Source organism: Lepisosteus oculatus, chromosome 22 (genome assembly GCF_040954835.1).
Source record: "Lepisosteus oculatus isolate fLepOcu1 chromosome 22, fLepOcu1.hap2, whole genome shotgun sequence".
Lineage (NCBI taxonomy): Eukaryota > Metazoa > Chordata > Actinopteri > Semionotiformes > Lepisosteidae > Lepisosteus > Lepisosteus oculatus.
Window position 1 is genome coordinate 10731047 of NC_090717.1, and position 17344 is coordinate 10748390.

The following is a 17344-nucleotide window of genomic DNA, read 5'->3' on the forward strand; positions in this document are numbered from 1 at the left end:
TCTCCATATTTCTGATCGTCTCCTTTCAATGTTGCCTCTCAGTGCCTCCAGTGTGCTCAGTAACAACAAAGCAATGACTTCTAGGCAAAATGTTTGGGGGAATATTTTCCCTTTGGTAAAATGGGACAAAATTGTGCACTTTTTTGTTTTCTTTTGAATTTTGCATTTTATAGCAAAAAAAGCATGTAGCCAAATGGGCCTCTCTTTCATACCTGATCCTATTTTCTTGTTAGTGTTTCACCAGACATTTGCAGTAGTAAAATGCCACAGGGGGATTTTTTCCCCCATTGTTCGTAAGTAATAGGGATCAGTGTGCTGAGTGGCTTACAGAAATGATGTCACTCTGAAACTTAGTGTGAACCTCTGGCGCAGAATAGGATCTGTTTTTTCTTGGCATGGTGAAGCTGTCTGCTGTCTAGAGAGAGGCACTGTGCATGCTCACAGCCCGGCAGAGGCAGGGAAAGGTGCACTCATTACATAAGGAGTGTGCAGCTTTTATTTTCGAGAGTAAGTAAGTCACAGCACCAAGCAATGAAAATGAGAACTCGGTAACTCTGTCAGGGATCTGCAGAGTCTTGCTTGGATTCACTTCTCATTCAGAAAGCTGTTTTCCAGTTGTAGGCCTTTTGGTGAGCCTATAGTATAAAAAACAGACCCAAAACCTGGCCATTCCAAACTTAGCCCCCAGTGAGAAATATTTATGGAGTGTTATTTTTATGAAGTACAGGGTAACAACAGGTTTAAGAGGGACATCCTGACCTTGCTCAGTCTGGACTGACCTGGATTTGGAGTATTTAAATGTCCGTGGGCCATAATTAGCATCAGAGCAGGGCTGAGTCACTTCACATCAGGCCTTCATGGGTCTTACACACTGCGGAGGCTGCAAAAAGAAGAGAAAAACACGCGAGGAGATTAAAAAAAAAGTACTATCTTAGTTTTATTTTTCCTTTCTTGGTTTCTCCTTGTAGGCTATAAGAAAATTGTAAAGTCCACTAGGCTTGTAGACAGAATTTAAGCACAGCTGAAACCTTTTACTATGGAGCACTGTGACATGATGGTACAGTTTGTGAATTTTCCCTGTGCTTTTTTACAGCTGATGACATTCAATGAGAATGTGGTATACTGGGCATAATCCCTGTTTCAGTCTTTCTCAACAACTGTGCAAACTAAAAGGATTAAGACTGCACAACTTGATATTGAGCAACCAGTATAAATCTAACAGGCATGCTCAAAAACTATCTGGAGTTCTTATTTCTCCTGTCTATCCGTTATGATAAGAAGTAACCACAACTACAAACAAACTAAGACAGAATAGAATCAGAGGATTAGACACAATCATCAATTAACGAGGTGGTCCATAAGACACTCAAGAATGTTTTAAAAGCTAACCCCTTCTTTCACTTTTTACTTAAACTTCAGTTTCTTGTGTAAAATTTTTAATCTAAGTGCACTTGACAGTATTACCCTCTCTTTCTGAACTGAAAAGTGTTGGGAGGTGAGACACAGTACGCTTTTGTGCTTAACCACTCTCTATGGAGCATTTTCTACCAGCTTTCAGGACTCCAGGTTGACCTAGGTCAGTGTCTTCATGAGTGCTCGCACCAGTCCAACTATTATTACCAAGAGCCTTGTGCTTTGAGAAATCACTTATAGCAGGTTCTCCCAGTTTATCCAGTGAAGCTACTGTAAGTCCCCAGCTCCTTTTGACACATACTGGAGCTAAACATGTCACATGGAACAGTGGCAACCCACTGGAATTAATGAGAGAAAAAAGATAATTAACTCCATTCTACAGGTTTCCCTCGAACACAATAAAAGAGAAAACCACAGAAATGGTGCGTGATGCCAAAAGATTGCTTTTTATGAGAGAGACCTGTTCTGCAGGAAATGTCAGCAGCTCCAGAAGAAAGACCCTTCTGCCTTTTTTTTTGTTAGGCAGCATAGAGATGTGAAAAGATAATTAAAAGAAAATATTTAAAAAGGGGAGCCCCGCCTGGCGTGACACACTGATCACAGATGTTACTCTACATGCATCACGGGATGGACGAAGTCACGTGTAACATTTCCGGAGCGCAACTTTTTTCTTAGCCCCGGATGGAGGGATGGGGTCACCCCTGGACCCTGGCTGGAGGTGCCTGTTGGTTTCACCGCGGCCCCACCCTGACCCCCACCATCTCTGCGCATGCTGTGTAATACCCCCACGAGCTGACAGCTGCTGAGATACACTTGGACAGAGTAAATATGCAGCAGGAGCTCACTGGCTGCGGCCACACAGACTGTCACCTTCGCTCACCGTCATCCTGCAAACTAGCAATTAACTCCACAGCCCCTGCTCCCAGGGCAGCCCTCTGTGGCCCTGCTGACTGCCTGGGCTCTAGGGCAGGATGACTCTAAGTCAGCTCTCTGCTAACCTCCCCCCAACACCATGCCTCCCCCCCCCAGCCCATGTCATCCTTCTGAACTTTATAAAATAAAGAGATAAAATCCTGTTTTCTCCCAGAAATCCACACGCACACTTGTGTTGCGTCCATTGTTTAACAAGGACGGACACAAACTGGCTTAGGGGAGTGAAACTGAATTTCGGTAGTACAGCCCGTCAGATAGGCTTCTTACAACTCTATTTTCAGTGCCCCGCTACTTAACTAAGGTTATTCTGTCACAATTAAACATCATTCTGATCTGATGGCTTTTCTATGCTTTAGATCACAAAAGACAGATTTGCAAAAAAATGTTTTGGATTCTGAAGCTGCATAAAGACATGAATAAATCGAGCTTCCTCAAGGACTAATGAGCGCTACTGGCAGAAGACTAGGAAGAGCAGCATCTGCTGAAACATCTCCCTTACAACAATTAGAGTCGATTAATTTATTCCAGTTGCACCAACTAGACATATTTTCACATAACTGTATTAAATGGTGAATGGAAAAAGACTCTAGGAAGAAATGCAATACATGCGTGAGAGAAATCTTTTCCAAAAAGAAGGCATGCCACACAGAGTGAATTCTTTAAAAAAAAACACAAAAGGCGATTCTCACACAGTATTGCCTGTGTCACTTTTCATTACTCAAGTAAACCGTGCTATAGATGTTCAGGAGTTCTGGTAGGGACATTTCCTTTATTTTTAAATAAATGAATTTGGCCTATTTTGGCTCAAATGAAACAATTAATAACTAGAGAACGATCCAGATTAACCCTTTTTAAATTTAACACGACTGTATCACACTGGTCTGCATAATCCATTCATAGGACAAAAGTACAGTAAGCAATGAAGTCATTTAAGAATGTGGTTCACTAAAAGGAGGAGGAATCAATAACAATGAAGTCTATGCTGGAGCTCAATAATAATGATGATGAAAATAATAATGCAGTATATACACGGAAAGCCAATTTTTGTTTCTAGTCCAGCTGGTATGTTCATCAGGGAAGGATTCAGATCTTTTCCTGGTAATGATGATACACTTCCCTTGTTTGCTTCCTCTCTCTCACTCTTGCCAAAATTTTGTAAAGACAGAGCAATATGGTAAGTTTAGGCTCCCTGTCATCTCTCTGAAATAATAGGACTGCCAAAAAATCTGTAGCACCAGCAATCAGTAGCAGCTATAGTCTACACTAGTTCATGGTACAGGTTTGAGTTAGCGGTAAGGGCATCAGTTCGGATTTAGATTAGTGCTAGAGTTAGGATTAGATGTCCTGTTGAGGACATGTGAAATACAAGATGAGATAACGGCTCACTTCTATTGTTGTGAAATTAAGCAAGACAACTACAGGTCACACATCAGGATGGGCTACCTCGAGGAAGAAAAACAGCAGGAAAGTGCAAACTATCAAAAAATAACAAATGAGTCTAACAAGGAGCACAGAGATAGCTTCAGACAGATGTGAATAAGTGTCTTATTTATTATACCTTCCACTATAAATATAGATCAAAACACTTTAAATTTAACTTAAATATCATATGTCTTGTATTTCACACCATGTTATCCACTAACTCATGTTTGTAAAAGATCCATAAATTCCTGAACAGTTTCCACAGTTAAGAGCAGATAAAGCAACTAATAGACATCCTGTCAGAAATGGCTCACTGAAGATCTTGATACAACCTTCCAAAATGTTTGTTCAGCATTCTGTTATTCTTATATGTAAAGCCATTCTCCTCAGAGACTAAAAATGTTATCATCCACTCATTTAGTCAAACCAGCCAACATCTGGACCTTTTTCATATCTGCCACCTCAATAGATAAAGCTTCTCTCTACGAGTATCCGCACAGTAGAGGTTTCAGAAGTCATCTGCTACTTTACAGTACAGGACAAGACAATGGAGATAAATTTGGGAAGCTGTTCATCACTTTTTAAGTGGTCTATCCAGGCCTTCTCCAAGAGAAGAAACAATGAGAGGACATTTTCCGTAGATGCCTCTTAGACCTGAAGCCCTTTTTACCAACACATGGTCCTTTCCAAGCCATGACGCCCATGTTGGTTGGTCTAGGACACTGGAAGGCCAGCCAGAGTCATTACACATCGGCTTCAGACTCATCCTCAAGTGAAATGACATATGGCTATTAGGGCACTAATGCACTTACCAAGTGCTGTCCGCAGCCTTAATTAGAAGTTGGGAAGAAGGACCCTGCTCACTCCCATTGTGCCCTCGTTATTAAATCAGAGCCTGCAGATATGCTTCTCTTCCGTTTTTATTTCCGACCGAATCCATTACTCATGTGTTTTTTTTCATTCCCGTTTCATTCACCTCCAAGCCAGATAGGCTTTTTTTCTGCCTGGCAAAACAACCGTTGCAGTGCTGTCGTGACATCGCTCATTCCCAGCTTTATGTTCCCATATTTGTAAGCTGTGGTCAGAGAACAAAAGCTTAAATGAGAGAGAAAGCAACCACTTGAAAGGGCTGCTCTAAACAGATCATCATGTTTGTCCGGCTATTAAGCTTCCTTGCTTGTTAGACCAATAAATTTAAAGCATAAGAACCTAATTTACCCTTATTAAACTTTAGAAAGCTGAAGGTTTGAGAAGTAGTATGTGCACTATCTTCCACAGGAACAACAAAACAAAAATAAAAAATAAACCCTTAGATGGAAATCGGTAGCATGTTCCCTGTAGTCCTTTCAATAATGCACATTACACAGCCAATTACAGCTCCAATTCGATTGTCGCTTCGCTTACAAGACAGCCAGCGTGGTTATGACACAACCGCTCAGATTTCCTAACCAGGGGGTCACGGCCGTCTTCACCACTGTGCCCCTTCTTTTTGTTTTGCCAGAGATATCCTGCAGGGGTGAAGCCAATGCCACCCCAGAATAAAGTCAAAAAGAATGGATGTCTTTTGGACACTGTTGGACATGTATCCTAAATGTCTTCCAACTGTGAGAATCCTCTTCTGTCCCGTTTAAGCATTTTCCATGTCCTTAACCCTCACTATTTGGCCTCTGCGTTACAAACATCGGGCACAGTAAACAGTTTGACATAGTTATGGCTTGCTGTGTATCAGGAAGTGGAGGTCAGATGGCTGGAGCAATCGGACACCCCAGGGTGTAGCTTCAAACAGCTCAACTTGTCAGCTTCCCGGCTGACTCCACAGATAAAGCAAGCTCTTCAAAGCACCAGACAGGCCAGCCGCCAGAGCCAGTGAGAGCTGGGTTTGCAAACAAGAGCACAAATATGGTGGCATCATGGCTGCGAGCTTTGTCACTCTCGGTGGAAACTCACCAGTTCAGAGTCTGAGGACCAGCCCGAGCTAATGGATTTGACCAGATGTCTCCACTAGGCTACTCCCTGTAGCAAACAATATTTTCTTACTCAAAAGATTTACATTCTCCAATTATAGCAGATATAAGAGCTGCCAAGAAATATGAGTGTTCAAATTTCATATGTCATATATGTTTAAACAGGAACCATGCATAATTTACAATACCACAGGAATAGAAACACTTTAATAGTGCCAGTTACTAGTCTGAATCCATATTCATATTTATTACAGTGTGTATATGCATTATATACAATATTACTTGTAAAGTCTTAAATTCTTCATACATGTCTCCTGTGTGTGTGACATTAAGCTAATTTGTTGTTCAAATACAAAACCACCATAAAAAAGCACCACTAGAAAAACATGCACGACAATAGAACTGATAGTTGCAGACTGACTTAAATACACTTTATATCATTGATAAATAATTTATGGTCTCATACACCATTTGAATAGAGCAAAGCTTGATTAGATCTCAAAAAGTTATCTTTCCTCTTGCTGAAGTATGTAATGAAGAAAGGAAAAATAATAAGCACCACTTCAAAAAGATTTCCACAATCCCTACTGAAAATGCCTTATATTCATTTTGTCACTTGATCACTTTTTAAAATGGTAAAAGTAATTTAACATGCTTACCTAAACAGTACTTTCATTATCTGTGTAGACACCCTCTGTCAAACGCATAAAACAAAAACTGAAAAAATATTTTAAATAAGACCCCACGCTGACTCCAAATATTTGTGGACAAATTGTACGGTTTTTCATTATAGAAGAATTTCAAGTTAATTTAAGCCTCTACTTCTCCATGGATTTCACTAACCTTTCCAGATTTAAAATTTGTTCATATCTATGGTCATGCCTCTTGTAAATTACCAATGGGAAAAGTTTATGGTGAAACAGGTTTGCTCTACAGTTTTTACCTAACTTACAGTGAGCTTTGGAAAAACTAGAAGAGTTTAACTAATCTTGAGTGTAACAAACTAATAACTAATCTTGAGTGTAAGAAAAGGTAAATACTGGACACCCCTTGTTTACAATCGCTATATATAACAGCAATTCTAAAGCATTAATAAATTATTTACATGTGGTGTTCTTTTCAAATTTGAGGTGAAGTAATATTAGCCACTATGTCAGAGGTCAGCTGAGACTGAGAATGCCTGATGGAAACACAGGCAGCCATCTTTAATGACACTCCAGCAACAAGGTGTGCCTTGGCTTCTGTTTATCAAGAAGCAATTAGTAGAAAGATGACATTAAAGCAGTAAAAGACACATTGTATAAAATTCAAAACTGACATATCAATGGTAATAAGATCCAGACTGGACACAAATTGACAATGTAGATCTTGAATGGAGATATTTATGGATCCTGCTCCATAGGCCATGAAAGCCTAGAAATATGACAGCACCCACAAACTGCCTGCACTTTGGGTTGAGTTGAAAGGTTAATTTCTCACGGTCTCTTGTGCTGTTGTCTAGTCAGCAGGGGGCGAAATTCGCTGAGCAGAGAGGAGCAACACTAAAAACAAGGAACAAGCGAAAATCTTTAAAAGCTAAAAAGGGAAACAGGAAGTGAGTTACAATAGAGAGGACCTTTGATCCTGGGCTCAAGGGAAGACTTCCTTTAGTGAGATGTATTTAATGTGAAAGTGACTCTGCCCAACGCACATTTGTTACTTCAAATAATGGAACTAAAATTAGCAGACAATGGCGGGCAGGCAGGAGGCTTTAACATCGAGCCATGCGCAGGAAGGGAGAGGAAGTGAATTGTATGAAAATGAGTGATTTGCTGTAGGAGCTGCTTTGAGACGTCTCAGCAGCGACGGCTATGTTTTTCATTGCACATCACTTTGTTTCAAAGAGGGGCGGTCAAGACGGATTTCTAGGTTAGTGTTATCCCAAGGACATCGTTTGTTTTTGGTGCTTAATAAGGGCGTGCTTGTTTGCTCTAGTGGTGCCTCCCGCCCACGGGGGTCTGGGCAGATTTATAAAGGAGCTCTGTGTCTGGCACTGCCAGTCCTGTCAGTGGTATAATAACTGTACAGTATGTATCCATACCTATCTGTCAAGCTCTCTATCTAATTGTGTATACAGTGTAGATACTGTAAGTGAAACCATCTCGGAAATTTTTAACAGAATGCTAGTTATTTCTCTACCTGTGTACGTAATCCGAATTGCATTTTGTAAAATGAACACATTAAAAGGTTTCTTTTAAGATATTTTTTTACAATTTTGGCAATCTGTTTCCATGCATTTTTTACTACAGTATATTGTATACTGTACATCTAGAGGGAAGTTTCAAAGCCTTTTATTCTAAAGAAGAAATCACACAGAACAGGCTGAAAGCAATTATAAAATTGCTTGTGAAAAGGCCAGTTAAACTAAAGACAATATAGGGTGGCCCCCAGAGGTGTGGTGGTTAACTCTTTTGTTTCATAGCCTTTAGATCCTGTGTTCGATTCTTGACTGGTATGACTTTGTGTGTGTCGAGCTTGCAAGTTCTCTAGAGTATTCTTTGTAATTCTCTTTTCATATTCTTTCTGCCTAGAAATAAATATACTGTACTGTACATTTTAAAAACAAAATCAGTGGAATGCGTCATTGTCCTACAGTACTGTATGTCCAGGCCCATGATGCAAATATGGACCTATTACATGACCATTAGGGCCTACTGAACAGACAGGGCCATGATTTGGGGATCTGGTTGTGTTTTTGTCTGTTCCATTTTCATGCTTGGTCCATTTTCCTGTACTTTAGAAATACCTTGGGTACAGTGAAGAGACACCCACCCAAAAACAAACACTCTAGGCAAAGCGCAGGTGTAGAAGCTGAAGACTGGCAGGACCACCACCAAATGTTGACCAGTTAGGCAGACTCTCTGAATCTCCAGTCACTCTGGATTGAGTGTCAGTTTCTGTTTCAGTGTCTCTGCGCAAAATTACATCATTGGTCTGTCAGCACATCTCTTAAAAAGCACATACGACACTGTGTAGATGGTATTATTAGAAAGGGACAGGGAGGTGCAGTACTACCTACACTTTAACACTGTACTACCCTGTGCAGTAGTACAGTGTAAAAGCAATGAAAGTATGCTAATACTGTACTTCACAGTATATATAGCACATAAATATTCCACAGTTCATCAATATTACTCTATATATTCATAAAAGCAGTTGGAGTGGAATTCTGGGCTCTTGAAAACCATGTTCTGCCAGTCTTTATGGCAATACTGAAACGTTTTGCTTTTTTAAAGACTACTGACATTTATACAGCCCTGATGGCCCTTGAAAAAAAAATGTGCTGTGATATGGCTTTATAAGGCCAAAAAGAAATAAAGGGTTTCTGTTGTGCATTAGCTTCCTGGATTGTGGAGAATCTTTCCCAGGTGGTGAAGTATCACAGGCACTCAGGTGGGGAGGAAAGTGAATAGGAATTTGCTGCTCTACCAGCTGAGGAAAGTAGCCTTTCCTCAGCTGTGAATTGTGAACAAGCATATTACAAAATTCTTTCTGATGCTTCAATAGCGAAAGGTATTATTCGAATCCTATTTTTCAGTACCTTCCAGACAGCAGGAATAGCGGGGGATTAAGGGATGTGAATTCCACAGTGAACTCTTTCTGAAAGTGCCTTGTCACAGCAAAGAAAAAAAAAGCTTGCAACTAGCATGCATATGCCGGTCAGCTGAGGGCTGTTAAATATTTAAGACCTGGTAACTGAAGCCAAGGGCTGGCTGTGAGGATCATGCGAGTTCCAGGCTTCCATGGCGGAGAAAGGCCCCAGGGTAGACAGGCCCCCACTGAGAAAACTTTGCATGACCTCCTGTAATAGAAACTGCAAAGTATTTTGTTGGGGAAAAAAAAAACACACAACAGGGCTGCTGAAGATCGTAAAATATGTATACCAGGCAGGGAAAGAAGGAAAAGGTGGAAGTTCCTTCCAATGCTTTTTCCTTCAAAGGACCCGAGTCCAAGACTGTACAGTGTTGAAGTCAGAATCTCATATTTCTTTCAAAGTTGTAGCGCAAGAAAGATCACTAACAAGAGAAGACCATTTGCCTGACCTTGCTCACTGGGTGTAGATCACGTTATACTGTAGCATAAACAGCTTGTGCCAAAGAATAGAATGAAAAGACAATGATGAAGAAGAGAACAAAGTTGACAAAGACACTGTTGAAGAAGGCAAGCAGTTTGCATTGTCTAGGAGTATCAAAGCAAGAACTGAATCTGGTGTGTCTCAGCAGAATTATACTACTTTTGCCTGATTTCTAAAAAAAGACAACTGGCTTCAGGCCCATAACTGTTTCTGTGATGAATTAGCTGGGATTACAGTGTACTGCTTTGCCTGTTAATGCTCTGTTAAATCTAAGAGAACAGTCAACTTTTTTTTCTTTCTCACAAAAGCCATTCCAAACTATAGGGTTCAAAAAGGCTTATTGGGTGCCAGAATCCTTACATTCCTTACAAAGCAACTACAACAAGCTTCCATTCCTTTTAACTCTCAACAGCACTATGATGGAATTATTGTAAATATATTGTGAATTATATACAGTACATTGCATATTATATATAGTATTTAAATATACATTATTTAGTGCTCAAAGGTGTACTTTGTAGTTTTAATATAAATAACTACTCAACAGCAAGCAGTTAGGAACTGATCAAGATTGTGTTTCTGCACCTTTTAAGATCAACTGCATTGTATTTGACACACAGGAATTGAGTGATGTCTAAATATGCTGCTCCATGCTAAAACCTATTTTACTTGTACAGTTGCATCCTGCATAAATCCTGCACTTGAGGGGGAAAAAAGCTTCACAAGCCACCTTGCTAGTATTCTCCTCTAGAATGTGGACATCTCCTCAGAGGGATGTTCAAGCAGGGGTCTGATCCGATCCCACAGTCATGCTCTTGCATGGGTTCAGAAATGAAAGAAGGATTATGCTGTCTGTGATTATGGACCACCAGGAAGAACTGTGGAACTGCTGAAGACGACATGCCCATGTTTTGCAAATGCATTATAGTATACCCACTGATTATCATAACTCCATTGGTTCGCCTATCACTGTCAGCAATAAATCACTGAACTGGGCTTTTTCTTAAGATCAGTCTGCAGTCTGTTAGTGTTATTTCTTAAGATCAGTCTGCAGTTTGTTAGTGTTATGGCTAAATCTGATTTAATCACAGCCAGATCATGTACTTGGGGCGTACATAGGTTTACGACCAGGAATGAAGTTTCAGTGAATTTACTGCACATAGAGAACCTGTTTTTTGTTTTTTAATTAGTGTGAGGCCACCTCTGATTTTGACATATAATTAACGGCACTTCTTCCACAGCGGGTAGGTATTTAAAACACTCCACACTCGCAAATCTCACCTTTAAATCCTGAAGGAGACATCGGGCCTGGAAATCAGACAGCAAATCAATATCGGATTTAGGCAGGCAAGAAGGAAAAATCAGGGGCCTTTTGAGAGAGAGGGAACCTCGAATTCAACAAATGAAATGACAGAGAATCAGTCGTGGGAATTTTAATGCTAAAAAATGAGAACGTGGGCTGGGCTAGGAAATTTGATTCAGAAAATAGGTCGTTAAGGAGTTAAATTAGCCCTTAATGGAAATAGAAATATTATGATTAATGTTGTCCGACTGAAAGCCACAGATGGTTCTGGGTATTTAATAAACATGTTGACACTCTAGTTTCCCTCATTAGGTGATCACAAAAGCCCACACTGTCCATAAATCAAGGACCAGGTTATCAAGGCCTCTGATCTTAACTGTACAGGGGCGCCCAGCTGTCTACTGGATAGGGGCTGTGAACAGCAGGCTATAAAGAATTAAATTCCTTGTGAGTATTTTTTTCAACGTCTTTCCCAAACGCACGCACACGCACACAGACACACACAAACACACCCATACAAAGTAACAAATGTTAGTGCACCTCTTAACAAACAAAAGCTTTCAGTTCCACCTCCCTAAAAAAAAAAAACAGAAGGGAACAATGACATTTTGTTTCACAATTATGGCACGGCTGAGAGTTTTTGCTTAGAAGGACTGTTAGAAGGTCAGGACAGAAAGATTCAGGATTTTTTTTAAATTCCAGTATACCGTATGTACTATAGACACAGCATCTACACAGAGCAGAGCATACATTTATTAGAACATTATTTTGGACACACAAAACATATATTATAGGCATTCACTTTAGCAAACTTGTTTTAGGTTACATTCATTCAGATATAAAAAACACAGCCTAGTGCTCATCGAGTCATCCTTCTTTTGATGTATGAACTTCTTTTCAGATGGAAAGACTTGGTGCTGATTTAGGATCCTATCTCAAGATGGTGACAGGGCCCCAGACCAAAGGTCTTGCATTTGCAGCTATGTGTTTCCTTTCTGCAGTTAATTCATTCAAGCCGAGGTTCAATCAAGTCATCAACAAAACTCAACACATCAATACAATTAATATAACAAATGCGTACTGTACTACAGTAGAAATTGGGCGCTAAAATAAGTAGGAAAAAATTTAAAATGAGTGGACTGGAGACAATGGGCTTAGTGGCTTCCAACGACAACAACAAAAAAACAGATTGTTTGTGAATTACTATGTAATTAAATTAAAATTGATAATTTCTAGTTTTTATATGTTTTATACAAATATACATATATACAGTAATACAGATAGACGTTAAACTACAAAACATGCAAAAGGAATGTTTTACTGCAAGAATTATGTAGCACAGGATTCATTGACATTAACAAGCACTAGAAGGAGGGACAACCTTGCAGAACCTTGTACACTTGTATAATAAATAAGACAGTCCTTCTGAAGGGCTAATGTCAGAAGCTATAATGGAGAGGGGTGTTTTCAAACATACGCTTGAATGCATTGTGCAGTCATTGAAATCAATAAGGGGGTTTTCAATTCAAGACAAGGAAAACAGGTTTTGTATATGCAATGTATAAAATATGTACAGGAGGGAGCTACTGTACATAAGTGTATGAGCTGCAAAGGAACTAGCAAAGGTTAATTTCATGCTTCTCAGAGTGGAATTAACCTCTGCTTCTTAGCGGCTGAATTTGTGTATATGTCTGAGGGAGGTCTTATCCATAACCCCAAAGCAGTGTGTCAAGTAATAAATGCCAATTAATTGTATTTAGTTCCTGGTGCCAGTACTGTAGCTTGCTTTCTGATGAACCACATGTGTCATTTTAAAGTAACGGGTCACCATACAATGTAACTTTGAGTTATTTCTGTTCCACATTACACATCACAGCCTTCATGATCATTGCAAATCATACTATACGATAACAGGAAGAAAAAAGTTTAATGCATCTGAGTGTGGTATTGAAACATCCTTCCAGCACCTTCCCACAGCACTAAAGTGTGAGAGAAAACATTATACTGTATCTATGGAAAACAAAGGGGACATTGTAAAACTGAGGAGTTAATAAATCCCATCTTATACTTCTTTCCTGTATGACCAGCAATAAACTACAGTTTTACCAGTATTGAACGTCTCACTTAACTGCGTTTCCATACTTTACTTTCGCATACAGCCTGGTTTTAGGATTACATATACACAGAGGGATTACATTTACACATTCTGAATAAAGGTCTCTTGAAACATCCCTGTCATAAAACCTGTAAAAGATTGTTTCATGGAAAACACATGTGTTTTAGTTGAATATCAGATTGTCAAATAAGTCCTGTTTTATGGACACGATGCCTCTGAGCTCCTCGGACACAACATATACAATAGGGGTGTAAATCCAACTCACGCTGAGAGACGCGACAAAGGATGAAGAAGCACAAGCCGAAGGGTTTACATTATGCAAGTCTGTCTGGGAGAGGGAACCTGCCAAGCCAAGGGACTCACTAGTGAAAAGGCAGACAAAGGCTACTTCTGTTGATTTTCTTCCTCCAAGTGTTCTTCAGGTTCCATAAAAGGCATTTTATTACAGTGAGAGGTAGAAATGGGGAACTATTCATTTTTATGACACCGGGAAGTCAGAAAAGCACCATGTGCATCTCAGAGGCACTCCATGTACTCCAGGTTATAGTTCTGACTTTCCTTTCAATGAAAACACAAAGCAAATCATAGATGCAGGCTCTATTGACAGCGTGCATGTGATATTAATCTCAGACTCCTTCATTGCTTAGTGAAAGCATTTGGGAAATGTTTCTTAAATTGGGAGAATGACTCAATTGTGAACAGGTGCTTGCCAGAATACAATTTAATAATGAACTTTACAACGTCTCAGAATTCTTGAAAAAAAGATCTTGAAAAAACAACAAGGAGAGGAAAGAGGTGAAATCCGTCTTCCCTAAAAGATGTGATGCTCCTTCCTGTCTCTCCAAGGGAAAAGATGCTAAGAACCCACCGAGAGCAAAACAGATGAGAGCTGTCATGAAAATGAAACCACTGAAGAAAATGTAAAAACAGATCATGACAAACATTCTAAATAAATAGTTTAATTGTGGACTGACTTGTTTTACCAACAAATCACCACAAAAAAGATCCATGAATACTGCTAACAAATCAATAATACAATATTTTGTTAATGTATTCACTTAAAATAGTTAAGAAACAGTAAACCCAATCGACTCTTTGTAGATAAAAGATGACACCATACTGTACGTAAATGACAAAAGATGCACAATGACTCAACTTCACAGTGCATCAATTTACACAAAAACACCCAAAGAGAGAGCGAGAATAAATACTTATACTAAAAGGGGGCTATTTTTGAAACACATTACTGGCGGAATCAGATAAGTAATGTGTGCTTAAATGTAAATATATATAGAAGGCATCTGACGAAGAACTATTTATGAATAAACAAAAAAGCCTACTTCGATATTAATGAACAGTTCTGTGCTTTCAAACTTATTTTATTTATTCTAGGTGACTCCAGCAGTTTAATAGAGAGGATGAGCATGTTTTTGAGGGGGTGAGGCTGGCCATGATTTGCTGGGGTTCATCCGCGCCATGTGGCAGAAGGGGGAGAATGAGACATGTCACAGAAAACACCCAATCTCCAGTCCGCGCTCAGTGAGGTTCAGTGTGAAGCTAAATGAAATTGACAAGAGGAGAGGCCCTCCTCTCAACTTTCTAAAGCACAACTTGGCTTTAATCACGTAAAAGAAACAGGTTGCAATTACAGCTACGTTTAACTATTATGGTACTTCATGATAAACCCAGCCAACGAGTAACTGTCTTCATTTACCTTCACTACCTATGGTTTAAAAAAGCACATCTGATGGGTCAGTTCCTATAGAACAGGGGAAAGCCGTTAAATTGGTAATGTTAAGCACAGATTCACCAAAACTCTGAATTTCCAAACAATGTAGACATAATCATAAACACAACTTCATTAATTTCCCTTAGCTCCCCCATGAAAGCTTTTTGAAATCTACATGATCAAACAATGCATAGCAGATTTAAGAATATATTTTAAAAAAACATCCTGTCAGCATTTATACTGCTGCACTGTAAATATGTCAACACACATACTGTACCTCATATTTTTTTAAATGACTAACATAAATGAACAAAACAGAACTTGAGAGAGCAAAAAAAAAAAACCCAGCTCAAGTCAAAATGAAGGAAAAAAGTCTTTCAGAAGTCCTTCTGCACTCAGAAAACAGCCAAGGAAGCTTATTAAAAAAATCTCCACTTTTGGGATGAGGAAATGAACAAACTCAATAAACTCCGGGGTTGAGACTAGGGTTAATAGGAAAGGAAGGCCAGAATCTGCCTAATTTTGGAGCTCAAGAAGCAAGGAATCACAGAACAACCTGGCAACATCTTTAACTTGTTCAGCCAGGATGATGTCATGATTAAAAGAGGAAATTGGGATCCCTCCAAGATCTAAACATTCTCCGGCAGCCGCGCTCTGGAGTAGCAGTCAGACGGCAGGGGAAAACTGTATTTCTAAGAGGCTCGAAGCATGACCTGGGGCGGGGATCAAAGGAAAGCAGCACTCAGGCTTGCCTGACATGAGGGCCACACTTCAGGGGGAAATATCAACACTAGGCCTGCGCTCAAAGGTTCCTGTGCTTGCTCACTTCTTCACAATCTTCTCATGTCAAATGGATGCACTTGAAGACATACATTATATTGCTGGCAGATTGACTAGGATCCAAATGTTCTTTTTTTCTTCTTCCTTGCATCGCTGATTCACTTCATCTAAACTTACTCTGATATACAGACTCACGCTATACATGTGCAGCTGGAAAGATGCGACGCTGGGATACAGAACTTCAGAGCAGCATGGCTGTGAGATCATTCCTACTAGTCATTCAGAAACTACATAATTCCCCTACAAAAAAACCTCAGGTGAACTACTGTAGGTTAAAGATAACACACAGAGACTGCATAAGACCCTAGCACTATTAACAGGTTCACTGTTACTCTGGGATGAGGTTAAAGTCTGGTTAAAAGAAAGAAAGCTTTTTTATTAAAGAAAACTTCTTTGTCAGAGAGTTCCTTAGGGTTTTGAGAATGCCTTAAGGGTTTAAATGAATTGCGTATGTATTTGCTGCTAATTTGTAGTCTGTCAATAATGTGTTTCCAAACAGAACGAGATCTAGATTAATAATCTTTCACACTTCTTCTCCAGTCTCCAAATTAATATTTGATGATAACATGGCTTTCTCATAACTAGTTGATTACCTATTTAAAAATAGTACAAGCTCATAAATGTACTGTAACATCTGAGTTATATACAGCAAAACTATTGTACTATGTGTATTACCTCAAGTCTAACACATAAACTGTAAACATATGAAAAGTACAGTAACACATGGGAATTATATCTTCATCAGTCCACACACCCACAACTTGTTGTGTAAAGATGCTCTGCCTACTATCAGCACTGAATCTGTTCGAACTTTAATTTCCATTTATACAGGCAGAGTGATTAAGAATAAATGTCATAGAGGACATGGAGTCAATCATGACTAGTATGGAGTTAGCTATTTGGCCCTACCCTTGACTTAAAAGGCTCACAGATGCTAGTACAAAGAGACCTAGTATGCCCACTATGCATTATCATTTCTCACTGAGATTTGTAGTATCTGTAGACCTGAGGTATATGCCTAAAATGTTTGCTTGTTATAGATTGATGTGTTTATTGTGATACACCATATTGAGCTGCAATGGAACGTCTTGTCTACAATAGTTATGTTCAGTCTGTTCTTAATAATAACAGGATTGACATACTCAAAAGAAAACTCGAGGAAAGTACTGTGCTGATTCTATAACTATTATGGGTAAAAGCATAAAGGAACACAAAACGGAAAAGAGCTAAATCATGAGGCTTATCAGGCTGATAGCATCTTCTTGCTAATATGAAGGAACAGACAACAAGGTTATCTTTTCTGCATAGAACAGATTCCCCTCTGTTTTCTTCAAAATCTCTTAATCTCAATTTATTTACATATCACAGTGTTTGTTATTTACACCACTTAGTAATCCGCAGACAGTTCTGTCTCTGACCATGTGTTGAAACCTACAAAACCAAGCCTGGTCAGAATTAAATCTCAGACAGCAATCCAAGCAGTAAAGTTACTTTCAGGTTTGTGATAAAA

The 17344-nt window shown here is 39.3% G+C and overlaps 1 long non-coding RNA gene across 1 annotated transcript in view; it reads right to left on the reverse strand.

Annotated features, from left to right (window-relative positions):
• The window catches only part of LOC107079752 (uncharacterized), a 196206-nt gene that overhangs the window by 32255 nt on the left and 146607 nt on the right, over positions 1-17344 (reverse strand). The window contains exon 3 of the long non-coding RNA XR_001480666.2: positions 780-880. This is a non-coding gene — a long non-coding RNA (uncharacterized lncRNA). The remainder of the gene's footprint in view (positions 1-779; positions 881-17344) is intronic.